Source organism: Astatotilapia calliptera, chromosome 10, assembly GCF_964374335.1.
Source record: "Astatotilapia calliptera chromosome 10, fAstCal68.1, whole genome shotgun sequence".
Classification (NCBI taxonomy): domain Eukaryota; kingdom Metazoa; phylum Chordata; class Actinopteri; order Cichliformes; family Cichlidae; genus Astatotilapia; species Astatotilapia calliptera.
Window position 1 is genome coordinate 32,252,102 of NC_137431.1, and position 14,176 is coordinate 32,266,277.

The following is a 14,176-nucleotide window of genomic DNA, read 5'->3' on the forward strand; positions in this document are numbered from 1 at the left end:
GCCACTCTGTTGAAAGAGGGGAACTGTGCCTGTGCCTTACGTCGATGCACTTGTGGCAAGAAAAAGCACATCACCCAGACTTTCTTTGGCATCAGTGAGTATTATGATCTCTGATTTCAGTTGTGTTTCATCACAAATCTTTCCCTGTGTGCGAATGCAAAGACCTTTGTTCCATATTTGACTGTAGCGCCCCCTGCTGTCAACACCTGACTCTGCAAAAGGAAGTGCCGGCTTTGTTTTTTTCAAGTATCACTTTAAGTTCTTGTTGCTTTACATGCTCAAAATCTGAGGTTAAAACGTGTAACGTGATCCTTTGGAGTTTAATTTGCCAGTGTCTTTGATTTCCACTGCTTATCTTGAACCACTAGCTCAAAAATATCCAGTCACGTACTGCCATTTTGTCACAAGTGCTGGCGTCCAAGAGAAATACACAAGGGGGTGTTTGGTTTAGCAGCTACCCTTGGAAAGAGTAGCTTGGATCTATTCTAATGGTTGTCAAAACTCATCTTTAAAGCTGCAGGAGAGGTCATCAAATGTCATCCATCCAAATGCTCATGCGGATTTTCAGAGGACGATCTTGGAGGCGATGATCAACCAGAATCTAAATTAATTTTAAATTTTTATGGTTAAGATAAGATAAGATAAGATAACCTTTATTAGTCCCACACGTGGGAAATTTGTTTTGTCATCAAAATTAAGACTAAAAACAGTATGAAAGGTGAATTGAACCTTCATGACTGCCCAGTGGTTAGTGAAGTCTGTGAAGCTTTATTTGATTGTTTTCACCATCTTGTTGTTCTAGAAGTATCGCCCCCTGGTGGCCATTAAAAGCAATGCAGGTTTCAGGCATTTCTGGGTAGGGCTGTTCGATATAACGATATATATCGGATGACGATATAAAAACATCGTTTCATTTTACGCTATCGTTTGTTTCGTGGTGTCGCAAAATAAACTGTTTACGGCAACATTTTTTCATGGTTTTGATGGTCACTGTCGTGGCTATATTAATGTCTTAAAGTTCTCTCTTTCTCTTATATGTAATATAACCACACTACGGACGGACAAGCGCCTGTGTGTATGCTTTGTCGTTAGCAACAACGACGGTAAAACCATCGCGTGTCCGCTTGTTTATGTTCCACATAAACCTTTCACAATAAAGCTCAAGATCCTGTTGAGACTTTTCAAAATAAACTGAATCACGTGAAAGATGCAGAGTATTTACGGATGAGAAGTAAAAAAGAGCCGCCAGGAGCTAAAAAATAAACCTTAGACTCAAACGTTAGAACAGGCTTTTCCCCGCAGCACGCCGTGTAATAAATACTCACAAAGAAAACGGCGGCCGTTACAACTTAAGTCTAAAAATGTATCGTTTCATGCATCTGTTAAAACACTGGACTCCAGCTACACGACGCGCAGCTGGAAACACTTCACGCAAGTCGAGCTGCCCGAGATTCACAGAGTTTTCAGAAAATGTTACATTTTTGTGATTTATATCGACGATAGATGTCTTATATCGGGATATGAGATTTTGGTCATATCGCACAGCCCTATTTCTGGGGTGACTTTGCTTTTCAGATCCAGTTGGTGTGCCAATCTTTTATACTGTCTGTGGGTTAGACCAGCCTCACTTTTGCCGCTGGCACCAAAGGACATCTCATGTATATCACTCGGTCTTTGTGTCTTGACATTGTCAGTTCAATGTAGTGTTTTGAGATCAGAAGGAAATTCCCAAAACCATCCTACGACACTGCACAGATATTGTCGAAAGCTATCGAGAATATCTTCAATTTAACAAAGTGTTTTCCACCAAGTCTTGCAGAACTGTGCAGTATCAATATTGTCTGGCTGATGTCTGGCTGCAGAATTAAATCTGCGGCAGCAAGTATGGAAGGTTGCCTAATTACCATATCTGCAAGGCTGTAGTAATACATCAGCAAAAGCATTCACTGACGATGCGTTGAGTTCCCCCTCGGTTTCTGTTTCCGTTTGGGTCGGGCAGCCGGCCGGTGGTATGAAAACATCGCTCACCTGTGATGTGTAAATGTGGCAGAAATTGAGGCATTTTACATCTTAAAGCACATTTTAAGATGCAATAACTGGAAGTGCAAAGTTGTGAAGATCTTTCATCGATGCACCGAAAAGGAACTCGACATTTCCTATTAAACGCAGTCACAGTAGTGCGCAGCATTTATTTTATTCATGTCTCAGTTGTTGCGTGTGTCACATCCTTTTCCAGAGTCGGGTGTACCAACCTTCCTGCTGTCTCCAGCTTCTCGGTCGCTGTATATTAAAGGACCTTCACAAATATTTCACCACTAAAACTGAACCTAACTGATGTATTTGTTTTTTGACTACATGTACACAGGAGGAATTCTTCTTTTTTATACGGTTGTATATGTAAATAATGTAACCTTGTCGCTGCAGCATTAGATGATTCACACTGACAGAAGAGAAACACTGCTCTTTTACAAAAAGGAAAATCTTTTTATATTGTACATCAGTATGTGTTTTTATACCAAAAAGGGCAAAAAAAATAACAGTGTTAGAGGATGTCCACTGAGTTAGCATGTACAGAAATGTATACAATGTTCGCCTGTGGAGAACAAGCTGGTTTTGTTTTTCTGCCTTCTCCTTCCTACGCCCGTCTCTCCTGCTGAGCTCAGATGTTCCACTCACACACAGACCTGCCTTTCATTTGGTTTTGTTGCCGTTGTTGTTGTCGTTCTGTTGGGCCCGAGGTCTTTGCATTCTCTCAAAGTGTGCCGTGTGTAAATCTGTGCAACTACGAGTGAGCTTTTGTTTTGTTTTGGTTCTTCTGCTCCACAGAACGTACTGAACGACGCTCAGAGAAGTACAAAGAAACAGAAAGCAGAGACCGGGATGTGGCACAGGGCTGAGGAGAAGTGTTTTGATCGGGCATACCCAAAAAGAAAAAGAAAGGAACAGCAGCTGGTGTTGTTAACTCACAGTAAAAGGACTTAAGAAAGTAAATAATTACTCATTAGCCATCGCTCATCTCATCCAGCGGGCTGTTGCTGATCGATCTCTGTGATTGACCGGGCGGTGTTGCTCTGGAAGCAGTTCTTCCAGCCCTGTGTTTATGCTGAGCGCTCTGTACTTCTGTCTCTGGCTACGCACTGAGGTTAACATCCATCCTGAGTATTTATATTTTTCTTCATTTTGAATCTGAAACTGCCGTTCATGGAGTAGTTTTCAAAGATGCCAAAATAAAAAGGCGTTGTTTAAATCAGTGCAGTGGTCATTGGATCCTCCCTGACACGCAAGCAACTCCACAAGCTGAATTAGAAATCCTGAAACAAAGGCAAAGTCCTGGCTAATTTCCTTCACTAGCAACACATGTTCATATTTCAGTATAATTTTTAATTATAGTCTTGATAAGAATGAGCATTGACCTTTGCCAGTGTACCAGTAGCTAACTGTCCATTGATTTTATGGGAAATATCCCCAGTCTTTACACTGGAATTACAGATACAGTTAATGACGTGCCTTTTTCTGCAAGCTCCGATCACACAAGCCCTGAGCCGGGCTGTAGACTGCCTGCCAACCACCGGCTGCCAGGGGAAAGAGTATTTTTCAACCGGTAACTGGAGGTTGTTGGCACCTGTGTCCAGTCAGTGAGTCCTGCAAAAATAGTAGGCTTGTACTTGCAGACAAGTTGCCATCTTTCATGCAAGCTAATGCAACCGCAGCAATCTGCTAGCAACCAAAGCAATCACAAGCATGCATTTGATGCATCACCCTCTTTTAACCTATTTCTGCTAGCGACAGCCTCTAACTACCAACAACCACCCAACTGTTTGGTGAAGTTTCCACGAGAGACTGTCTGAGTGTGACTGAGGCCTCCTTTTTCATTTTATGACGCATGGTTTCAGAAATGTTAAAAATCCCAACAAAATGTGTAATTAAACTTTAGTTCAACAACAAAAGCTGATTCCCCGCAGGATTCGTGCTGATGGTTAGTTCATCTCTCTTTTAAAACAAAGTTTATCTGAAATGCATGTGTCTCCCAAAAAACACAATGTCATGGAGCAGTAAGTTAACAATAGAAAAGTGTAAATATAGGAGGTTTTTTTAAGGTTTCTATACACTTGGCTTCAGGCAGTTTGAGAAAAATCGGACTTTCATGTGAATCTGACAGTTATTGAGTAAAAAACATTTCAAAGGGAAACAGGAAGTCCTCTGCTCCCTCAGGCTGAGGATCGCTGGACTCAGTTACTTTTCATCTGCACTGCAAACATTTGTAAAAAGGTGAATGGAGCACGGAGAAGGTTACGCACACATTTCAAGATAATGTACTTTTATTTATATGTTACAAGGCTGACGATGAGTTTATGCCCTTGTTCTAAATCTGCATTAATATATACGCACGGATCAGGCGTGACATAATGAGCACTGATAGGGGAAGTGAATACATCATTTATCTCTTCATCATAGCACCTGTTAGTGGGTGGGAGACATTGGGGAGCAGGTGAGCTTTCTGTCCACAAAGCTGATGTGTTAGAAACAGGAAAAGGGGAAAGTGTGAGGATCTGAGCGATTTGACCAAACTGTGATGGATAGATGGGTCAGAGCGTCGAAAACCTGCAGCACCTGTGGGGCGGGCAGAGTGGTCCAAGGAAGGAACGAGTGGTGAGCCAGTGACCAGGTCATGAATGTCTGAGGATCCACAGAGAAGACTCAAAACATCACAGTGTGTGGGTCTGCATAGCTGCTGACCACACTAGAGGCACGAGAAATGGTCACGTGGGCATCAGAACTGGATTACGGAGCAACAGTAGGCGGTGCCTTAGTCTGATGACTCACGTTTTCCATTACATCACGCGATTGGTCAGGTGCTTGTGCGCCGCTTACCTGGGAAACACCTGCCACCAGGAGGCACTATGGGAAGGAGGCGAGGCAGCGTCAGGAAATGTTTGTGCTCTGAAACCTTGGGTCCTGCCATCCATATGGATCTTTCTTTGGCACGTATCACCAGCTGAGCTTTGTTGCAGACCATGTACACGCTGTCATGGTGACCGCACACCCTGACGGCTGTGGTCTCTTGCAGCAGTTTAACGCGCCCTGCCACAAAGCAAAGATGGTTCAGGAGCAGTGTTGGTCAAGTTACTTGAAAATCGTAATTAGTTACTCATTACTGATTACTTCTCCAAAAAAGTAATCCTGTTACTTGACTGATTACTTATTTTCAAAAGTAATTAGTTACTTTATTACTTAGTTACTTTTTAAAAACAGGATGCACAACCCGAGTACGTAATGAAGCAGTAGACCTTTCAGCCCAATTCTATTTTTTCTGCATATTTCATCATATAAAATGTAATAAAATTAAAAAATCTCTTTATAAAACTTGTTTTATGAGTTTTAATCTTTTAACTTTTAACTCATTGCATCAAGCAAAAATTAAGTTATATGCAACAGTCTCTGACTGGAAGAAATTAGTTTAACATTTAAACCTTTTCTGCATGTTCCAGCATATAAAATACACTCAATATTCAAATAGATGCAAGTAAAACACAGTAAACAATAAATAAAATCAAAGATTCAGCTGCACTAAGTCCTGTCGCTCTTGTTCAGCAGGAGTGGGGCGGGTGGAGGTTTGCCCGGTGATGCAGCGGTCATGTCAGTGGGGGGATCCAGGGGGTTCTCTGTGAATGTCACATTCCCGTGGCAGCGTGTTCGGATTTGAAGTTTTCATTTTCGCTGTAAAAAGAAGTTTTCAGAGTGCACAGTGGACGCTAGTGTTTTGTCACTCTTTACAGAACCAAACTCAAGTAATGTGAGTACATCCACTCTTTAAACGCTGCACGGTCATACTGTCTCCCGCACTCAAATGATCCATTGTTGATCCGAACACGACCGTTACTGTTGCACGCTCGCACGTCATTGTCTTGAGACACGCTCACAAACAAAATCACGGTTTAGTAACACAGTAAACTAACAGTAATCTAATTACTTTTTTGCAATAATAATCCCTTACTTTACTGGTTACTTGAAAAAAGTAATCAGATTACACGCGTTACTGCCCATCTCTGTTCAGGAATGGTTTGAGGAGAACAAATTCTCCAGATCTCAGCGACAAACAGGTCATGGAGGCCCGACCTCGTAGCTTACAGGACTTTTGCTAAGATCTTGGTGCAGATACCACAGCGCACCTTCAGGGTTCGAGTGGACTCCATGCCTCGACTGGTCAGGGCTGTTTTGGCAGCAAAAGGAGACCAACACAATATTTGCATAGTTTCAAAAGCTAGCCTCAGTGTTTTCTGCCTCAGAATATTTACGTCTGACTCAAAATGTGGAGAAAATGTGAAAATCTCTGACCGTACAAAGAAAAATACCACTTCACTTGCCACATCATTCTGAATACAGTAAAAATGCAACTTTTAAATGGTACTTTCACTTTGGAGATAACAATCTCTGTTAGACAAGGCAAGATCAAAATGTGAGCAGTTATACATCCTTTCAAGTTTATGCCGCTCCCATACCTACATCGTGCTTGTCATGATCGAGCGCGATCCAAGCTGAACGTGGGACTTTCAACAGTGATGCTGGATTTAATCTTCACAGAAGACGGCGGCCCACTGGAGTCGTTATCTGATGTCGTTTCCTGTTTCATCTAGTTTTCACATTTGCTGACGTCTTCTTCTTCATCATCATTGCGGCGCTATCGTTCCGACGGCATAAGTAATCATATGTGTGAAATTGGTTCGCCGAAGTTTGATGGCTTTCTTTGTCTCTGAGTGTAAAACTGGTCGACGTGCAAATAAAAATCAGTGAAGTAAAAGAGACAGGCACTCTTCGGTTTGAACAAAAAGCACTCCCTGGGGCTTTTTGCCAGGCATTAATGAGGCTTTTTATTCCAGACAAAGTAGTCCCAACTGTCTGTTTGTGTTTTTTTTAAGAGTAAGAATCTGCAGAGGGTTACTCGAGTCCAAGTCTTTCTGCCTTGGAGAGTAAAGTGGAGAACTTATTTTCAGTCTTCTAAGTCAAAGCCACTATCGTCACCAAGATGCCAAGAGGGGCAACAACTGCTCTTCCGGAAACTTTCCTGTCACTAAAAGTCAATCTTTGACCCCCTAAAAACAGACAAATGAGGACTTTTCGGCTGTTGTGAGAAAGCAGCGGCCACATTCACTCAGCATAAACTTACATTTCCTGCAGCGTCTTTTTAATTTGATCTTCTTCACCCGACCTGCACTCTGAGCTGTGCCAGAGTGCAGATGGGGTCACGCCTCCCATCTTGTTTTGCTGTGTTATCAGCTGAGAGAACCGGTGCCACCCCAGATTAAGGAGCGCTCCTCGCCTTCTTCGGCTTACGCTGCCGAGGCTGCAGAGTGATCTGTGCTGCTGAACAGCTGGAGGCCTGGAAAATGTGCTTCGGCTGGTCGGCTCATTAGACAATTTTCACAGAGCGACGGCAGAGCTCGAGCAACAGATATGCCGCAAGCAAATTTTCATCTTAGTGCGTCATTAAAGCTTTTTGTCCTGCATTAGATTTGCAGAAATTTCCAAACATCTTTCTCTGATAACCAGTGGGACGGGTGATTATGTCATTCAGCTGATCTCATTTCAACAAAGCTGATGGCTCTGAGGACGTTTCAAGGTCAAGTGTTTTGTTTATTTTTCATCCAGAAAGGTCTTTTTGACATAATGTGCCATTGTAGTAGAAGAGCTGTTTCTTCACACAAAGATGATCATTTTTCTCTCCGATTATTGTTCCAATAAAAGCTGGCAGTGAGGCAGTGGCTCTTTTACAAAGCTTGTCAGCTGCACGGACAGGAGTGAAGTCTGAGAAATGCAAAACGGCTTCACGCAAACTACAGAAAATATATTTATTAGTATGAACTGGTGGGTCAGTGAGGCTGGTCTGGTGTGGAAGTTCCCACTGAGGGACAATTTACCTGATTTAAACAGCTCATCAGCCTTTCAGCATACGGCTCACCTGCTCGAACCTGTGAGTCACTGCAGTCATCAGTTTGCATTTGAATGGGGTCAAACTGGCCGTTAACTGTAATAAATTGGCAGGAATCACAAATCTGTGGCCGTCTACATGCACATAAATGAACTGCTTACATTCAGAATCCAGACAGAACCTCATAGATTTGTAATTCAACAATTCCTCCACAATTAGTGACGTAGTTGCTGCAGGACGGCAATTTCACTGCAAAGTTTCATGACAAAATGCTTTGATATAGGAATATAACCACAATACAACCAGTAGGCAACCAGCTCGTTATTGTGAACAGGCAGGTTGGTGTTGAGTTCCGCTCATCACTGCAGACTCACTGCACTTTGCAAACCTTTGCCAGCCTCAAAGTTATTCAGACCTTGATTGTTTGGAGACTGGTTTCCTCCCACTCCAAACTTCTGGGAGACCTGTTGGTCACTGCAGCTGCTTCCAGTCAGCTCAATACAGAGAAATTCACTGTAAGTAGTGGACAACCATCTTAGCTGCAAGGAGGTCGTTGTCCTTTTTTTAGTGACTGAGTCATTATGTTTCTGCATTTGTTTTTTAACTAGATTAGATTAGATTAGATAGAACTTTATTAATCCCTCGGGTGGGTTCCTCTGGGAAATTCGATTTCCAAAAAAGCACAGCACCCACAGAAGTTACAGAGTTACAGAATATTTTATATATATATATATATATATATATATATATATATATATATATATATATATATATATATATATAAAATACACACACACACACACACACACACACACACACACACATATATATATAAATACAGAGACAATATAAATAAAATATACAAAGGGGTTAAATAGAACAAATAGGAATAAAAATAAAAATACAAGTGAATTGCACATTTCAAGTATTGAGGTCTATTGCACCATTGACTATTTACAAAAGTATTGCACAGTGAGGTGAAGAGGCACTACAGCTTAGTTGTTCCCCCCTCCTTTGTCCTCCTGTTTCCCCTCCCTCTCCCCTCCAGAGAGGAGTTAAACAGTCTGATGGCGTGTGGGACAAAGGAGTTTTTAAGTCTGTTAGTTCTTGTCTTGGGGAGAAGCAACCTGTCACTGAACAGACTCTTCTGGTTGTTAATGGCCGTGTGCAGAGGATGTCTGGCATTGTCCATAATGTCCATCAGTTTCTTTAATGTCCTTTTCTCTGCCACTGTCACCAGAGTGTCCAGCTTCATGCCGACCACAGAGCTAGCCCTCCTGATCAGTTTCTCCAGCCTGCATGAGTCCTTCTTTGCTGTGCTGCTCCCCCAGCACACCACAGCATAGAAAAGTACTCCAGCAACCACTGACTGGTAAAACATCCTCAGGAGCTTCCTGCAGATGTTAAAAGACCTCAGCCTCCTGAGGAAGTACAGTCGGCTTTGGGCTTTTTTATACAGGTGCTCTGTGTTGCATGACCAGTCCAGTTTATTGTCCACCCACAGCCCGAGGTACTTGTACTTGTTGACCACCTCCACCTCCTCCCCCTCTATCTGAACCGGCAGTGGACCTGCTCTAGACCTCCCAAAGTCCACAACCAGTTCCTTAGTCTTTGAGGTGTTGAGTTGCAGGTGGTTTGTGTGACTCCATGCGACAAAGTTCCTCACCAGACTTCTGTACTCCTCTTCCTGATCATCCCAGATACACCCCATGATGGCTGTGTCGTCTGCAAACTTCTGAATATGGCATAATTCAGAGTTGTAGCCGAAGTCAGAGGTGTACAGGGTGAAGAGAAGAGGGGACAGCACAGTTCCCTGTGGTGCTCCTGTGCTGCTGACCACTGTGTCAGACGTGATGTCCTTCAGCCTGACGTACTGTGGTCTGTCGGTGAGGTAGTCGGAGATCCAAGCCACCAGGCAGGGGTCCACCTCCATCCTGTTCAGTTTTTCCTGAAGCATACAGGGCCGGATGGTATTAAAGGCACTGGAAAAGTCAAGAAACAGTATCCTGACCGTGCCTTTTCCCCCATCCAGGTGTGAGTGGGCTCTGTGTAGGAGGTACAGGATGGCATCCTCCACTCCGACACCCGCCTTGTATGCAAACTGTAGTGGGTCCTGGGCATGTTGTACCTGTGGTCGGAGGAGGTTGAGGAAGAGCCGCTCTAGAGTCTTCATAAGATGTGACGTCAGTGCCACCGGTCGGAAGTCGCCTTTAGCATCCTAGGACACACCTTGTCTGGGCCTGCTGCCTTTCTGGGGCGAAGCTTCCTCAGTTGTCTTCTGACCTGATCCACTGTGACCCTGGGAGATGTTTGGGAGGAGGGGAGGGGGGGAGATGTCTTGCTGCTGAGAGAGGGATTGGAGGAGGGGGGTGTCATGGTGTCAGGAAGGGGGGGAAGCGAGGGAGGTAGGAGAGTGGGGATTGGACTCTGTAGTGAAGGTGAGGGTGGGGGGGTTGTGGGCTGGTCAAACCTGTTGAAGAAGTTGTTAAGTTCGTTTGCCTTCTCCACAGTCCCCCCCACTGTGCTTTTCTTGGTGTTGTGGCCTGTGATAGCAAACCAGAATACCAGTGATATGAAATCTACCCAAAGGTTGCACCTGGTCAGCTAGTGTGTGTCACTTGACTTATTATTTATTGTGAGCTTGTGCGTACCCTAGTTATCGTTTGTGTCTTGTTGTCCTTGTAATAGTTGGTATTTACTTAGTTGAGTGGTTGTTTAGTAATGAAGAAGTCTTTTCTGTGGCTCTTTGTTTCTGCTCTTGTTTCAGCTGACGTGCAGGTTGCTTTTAGTTGTTTTCCTCTTGTCTTCCTTTCTGTCCAAGTCCTGTCGTTTGTCCTTTGTCTTTCTATATTCCCCGTCTTCCCCGTTCCTCCCCAGTGTCAAGGTAACCCTCGTTCCTCATTTAGTTTTGTCTTCCTGCTTTATTTTGGTAACTTGTGTTGCGTTTCCTTCCCCTGCCTTGTTATGTCTATAGTGTTCAGCTGTGCGTCCCACCTGTTGTCTCTCATCTCGTTATCCTGTGACTGAATATATCGTCTGGTTTCCATCTGTTCAACCTGTTGTGTTTCCTCTCTGAAAATTCCTAGTGTTTGGAATTCTTGTTCTTGCCCTAGTTATTGTTTGGATATTTGGAGTAGGGGTGGGTTTTTATAATCGATTTATCGATTAAAATCGATTCTGGCTTGGATAACGTAAAATCGATTCATTAAAATCCTGAATCGATTTTTTAATATTAGCTTATTTTGTCTGAAATGCCAGAATCTCAGGTGAAAGATCACAAAATTTCAACAACCACCAAACAGCTAAGACAGTAAATGAGAGCAGGTACACGGCTTCTGCACAAAGACGTAAACACACAGCGCGGACCCGCCGATCAGAATCAGTGAGATGTCGCCTTTCTCAGCTGACGGTTGGGGCTGAAAGCCGACAGCTCGCTGATTCTGATCCGCGGGTCCGCGCTTTGTGTTCACGCCCTTTTTGCGCTGATCACAAAGGCATCTGCTGTGACGCTCACACCTGTGATAAAGTCTTGCGTGTGTCAGCTTCCTTTTTATTGATACAAAAATATGTAAATGTACTGATCTGAATTATAATATTTCTGACTGTCAAAATTTCCCAGTTTCAAATCGAATCGAATCGAATCGAATTAAATTGAATCGATTCGGGGCCTTGTGAATCGGAATTGAATCGATTCTAGAAATCAGTGACGATACCCAGCCCTAATTTGGAGTTTTGTGAGTCAGCATTACGTAGCATTTGGCTTCGACTCCTCTCTTCTCGTGTCTCTGGTGGGAGGAACTATAACACACACGAGAACACTGCTCGTTCACACTACAGATAAAAAATGGTAAATGGCCTGCATTTGTATGGCGCTTTTCTAGTCCCTAAGGACCCCAAAGCGCTTTACACTACATTCAGTCATTCACACACCGGTGATGGCAGCTACATTGTAGCCACAGCCACCCTGGGGCGCACTGACAGAGGCGAGGCTGCCGGACACTGGCGCCACCGGGCCCTCTGACCACCACCAGTAGGCAAACACGGGGTTAGTATCTTGCCCAAGGATATTTGGCATGCAGCCAGGAGGCAGCCTGGGATCGAACCACAGACCTTCTGATTAGTGGCTGACCTGCTCTGCCACCTGAGCTACAGCCACCCCTAGTGTGCTCTAGTGTGAACGCTCAAAGCGGCCCGCATGCGCAAAAGAAGACATCACACACAACGCGCTCTGTTTAGACCCAGAGCAACAGTATTGTTTGACTGATGGCCCTTAATATAAAGACTTGTTTCGGACTTTTGCTTTAAGTTATAAAGTTATTTTGTTATTTACATTTGGCCTAATAATGATCCTTATTGCTGTTTTAGAGGAGCGGTGCTTCAAAGGATAGCTGCAGATTTCTGTCAGAATCTGCAGATTATACAGTACAAATAAAATGTTCACGTTTCTCCAACGTTGTCTTCCCAGCAGTTTCACCGGATGGCCAGGAAGCGTTCACGATGTCTTCTCCGGAGCTGATAATTGGCGTCTGTCTTGTGTCAGTGACGTAAAAGACGGATTTAATGCGAATTGACCGTTCACACAGCGGTCGCTTTCTGAAACATCGGATATGTATCGGATTCAGGACCACATACGAAAGTGACCCAGATCGGATTTGAAAATATCGGATTTGTGCCGTTCACACTGTCAGACCATGATCGGATATGGGTATTGGATTTGATGCGCTTTTGCCTGCAGTGTGAACGTAGCCTTAGAAGCAAGGAAGTTGACTTGTTCTCTCTTGGGAACTGGCTGCACCTGAGAGAGGGGCGTGGCCTCTGGTATGAAAGGGTCTGCTTCCCCACACCTGATAAGTGTATGTTTTGGGGTGTTGCTATTTTAAACACTACATAAAACTCCACCCGCAGAAATGAAACTGCAGGAACGCTGTGCACCTCTCGTTGGGACGCTGTGGGAGTACTCAGGCTGCGCTCCTTGTTGAGGTGATTGGACAACAGTATTTTTATCCCTGCAGATCTCCTGTGCACATCAATACTTCCTGACCCATGCAAAACTGCATTTGTTGTAATTAGAAACATAAAAAGGTCCGTCTGTGTTTCGATAGCACAGCGGTCTGTCAGTTGGGTTTGTGCTGATCAAGGGCTTTGTGCAATGCTGGAATTCTCTCCCTCTGTGCGCTCTGAGGTGCCAACATTTTCTTTCTTCGGGCTTTGGACTGAGCGCTTGCTGGCTGCGATCAAAAACCGCTCCATTTTTCTCTCCCACAATGCTCACATGAATCACATGAATAACCCGACATACAGTGGTATCACAGTGGTTGTATTCACACGAGGGAACAATGGTCACATTCATGCATGACTAAGTAACAACTAAATGATGCGGAGAGGGTGAACGTCTGTTAAAGGGCATTGTTGTGGCTAATGTTTGATTCAGTCCTTTTATGAGCTGTGAAGGGCATCTTTGTCCTGAATTTCTGACGCTAGTATGTGCATGCACAAAAAGGTCAAAGTCTACAGTTCGGTCTTCTGATCTCAGAAGGATCATTTCTATTGCTGATTCTCATTTTCTCTTTAATTGGCCTCTTTTAGCATTTTGTTTTGGTTGCAATGAAAAGTTGTGAGCGCTAAATCAAATTGAATTTGCTAATGCTACACCTGCTGGAGGTAATTGAATCTCTAAACTTTGTTTGAAGTATTGAGAAGCCTTTAATGAATTGTTGCTCTTAACAGCAGGAGGTCTGCTGTTCAAGCTGTGGATTAATTAGCTGCAGGTGTTCAGCGTAGGAAAGAAAAGCATTCCCTGCTCTATTACAGAGGAAAGAGCAGCAATTTTATAATTACTGGTGGTTGCTTGGCAGCAAAGCAGTTGGATTAAGCTTAAAAGTATTTTAATGGCCTTTTCGATCACCCTATACTGCCAGGGTATGGATACTTTATTTATCGTTAGGGTAGCTGTGCAGTCGGTTTGGCTGCATAAATGCAAATGTTGGGACTAAAGCCTGATTAATAATCTTACATTGGTGACCGTTTTCACAGGCTATGTAGAGCTCAGGGCCTGGCACGACCCACTAGGGTGTAGTCTCCTAATAAGCAAAACAGCATTTCACTACTGTGCAAAACATAGCACAAATACGGACTTGTTGAAGGTTTGTGCTTCTATTGCTGCTGTTTCGTGAAAGCCTCCGTGCACTGGGTGTTCTTTGGCACATGTGCCAGGATGCACCAGGTTTGGGTCACAAGTCAGACAGGTCT